The sequence below is a fragment of the Marmota marmota genome, unplaced genomic scaffold (genome assembly GCF_001458135.2).
Source record: "Marmota marmota marmota unplaced genomic scaffold, marMar, whole genome shotgun sequence".
Lineage (NCBI taxonomy): Eukaryota > Metazoa > Chordata > Mammalia > Rodentia > Sciuridae > Marmota > Marmota marmota.
In genome coordinates, this window is record NW_026000223.1 from 4,042,364 (window position 1) to 4,044,976 (window position 2,613).

Consider the following 2,613-nt stretch of genomic DNA (forward strand, 5'->3'; position numbering starts at 1 on the left):
CAACTAGCACCCTTAGAAGATTATAAACTCAAACCTCTATGGAATGAGTAATTATGTACTAGGGAGAAATCTGGGATGTGGAGTGGAAAACCAACACCTCAGATTCATCTTCTTCATGTCTAAGAGCAGGATTATCTGGGCATTAATCTCAACTCACAGTTTAACTCATAAACATAGAATAATAAATTTTTTGACAGTCCAACTTCCCTTTTACAAATGAGAAAACATAGATACTAAAAGTAAAATGTCTCAGCTGAGGACATACAGATAATTTGTAGCAAAGCTACAATGGAATGAATGTGTGTCCAATGGTCAGGGTTTCACCAGGGACTAATACTATTCCAATGGAAAAAAGCTAATTTTGGAAAATACCTTGAAGAATTTCCCTCCTTCTAACTTTTCAATAAGAATGAAACAATAGACCATTTCTCAATAATCTGTCAGAACATGTGTCTTTTATTGGGTATGACACTCACAACCAGACATTCAGAGACACATATACACACTTACTCAAAAACAATCTGTAAGAAAACTCTGTGAAATTCCCTGAGTTGCTGCTATGCCAGGCACTGGCATCATCAAGTATTTTTAATCTCTTTTCTGAGCACAACTCAGATATTCAACAGTTGGGAATAAATAAGCAATATAAATCTCTGTTTCTTGAAAGGAGAAATGAAGTCTATACCTTTCAGATAACTTAATAACCTCTAACATCAGTAATAAATATCCAGCTTTCTGTATAAATTACACTGGGTCTTGGAATATTGTACTCAGTCCTGAGTTATTTGTTTCATATAACATATCTCTAGATATACAAATTAAAAATAAACTCTTTGAAATGTGATTAAATTATGATTGAAGAGAGATGTGTGCTGACAATATAACTCTGAGAAATGACCTCTATTGGATCCTTGTTCTTTGTTATAATTGCATTTAATTAAATAAATGCTCTAGAATTTCAGAATAAGGCATGCTAGCATCAAGAGGAACCAGCTAGGTAACCTAATGTTGAAACAGTCTAATCTTGTCCTTGATAGTGAGGGCTCGACATCTGGTAGTCACAAACTCTCATTAGTTATTCTAGCCTTTGCAGAGAGTCAAGGTCAGAGACAAGTTTGGCAAAGTTCTAGCGGTTCTATGGTTCAGGTTGAACTGTGGAGCTTTGTTTATGTTCACCTAGTGACTAGGCCTGCTGCAATCTGATCTGTTTACCTGTTGTCAAGGTGAATACTGAACTCTACAACCATGCTGAGGTCAAAGCCAATCTTAATCAGAGCCCATTCTTCTATGCTCTCTATCAGCACTAAACAACATGTTATTACAGAGTTAGAGGTGGTAGGTGGGCCTCTTTCTCAGAAAAGCTTTGGAAAATTGAAATGGGTTGTTATTGTGAAATCAATAAACTTGAGACACTGACTAAGCTAAACTCCTATGTTCTAGAAGAAACCGGGGAAGATTATTTGGGCAGCTCATTTATTATCAGTTCACTTTATTTGAATTAGAACACATTCTTAAGCAGCTTACATTTGATATGCAGAACAATGAATTTATATCTTCCTGTGCACAGACCCGGGCATCAAAGGAAAACACCCACAGGAAGAATTGTATCACACCTTATCCGTGCAAATCCCTGACTACTAGAGTCAAAGATAATATTATGTAAAACATATTTTTTTATGAAGTTTGCTTGTATCACTGAGTTCTTGACCTCTTTGTTTGTTTTATTAGCAAAAATAATAAATTCAACATACCGATATTTTATAAAATATATGAGAGATGTTTGAGAGAAAATTAAGTGTGTTGCATGTATGTATAAACAAATAAATTGAATCAAATGTGTTTGTTATGTCTTTTTTCTATAAATTTTTGATGAGGTTCATAATAACTCAGAGGCCTGAAGTCAAAATGTTGAATCTTTAGTTTTGTAGATAGAGAAAATAATCTCTGCATGGTACAATAGACATGCTCATACTTCAGGTTTGCAATAACAATAACAGTCAATGGCTTAAGTTACCCTGGCTGGGCATGTTAGGCATGGTGAAAAAGTAGGGCTGGCAGAGGCTCTAAAATTTTTTTGGACAAATTCCTTTGGGAGAAGGAAAAAAACAACTAACTATTGCTTGCCTTGTCCTTCATCATGGTATTAGGAATAGATACTGTTTGAGAGAATTGAATTATTTTTTTTCCAATTATTGTAACACATTGAGGCACAGATGTACTGTTTTAAGAACCCCTCTAACAGTGTCACAAAAAATGGACATTTCATTTTTTAATTTTTTTTTGTTTTGTAGGTGTAGATGGACAGCAGGCCTTTATTTTATTTGTTTATTTTTATGTGATGCTAAGGATCGAACCCAGTGCCTCACATGTGGTAGGCAGGAGCTCTGCCACTGAGTTACAGTCCCAGCCCCATATTTCTCTTCCTTAATGTTGTCATAGATCACCTGTTTCAGCTTTGATACCTTTTGTTATGGCTTTAGGAAAGAAGACCAGAATGTCTAGTTATGGATACCATAGTAACAGTATCTTACTGTCTATCAATTATATATTCCTTTCCTAAGGGAGGAAAGGAATATATATATATATATATATATATATATATATATATATATA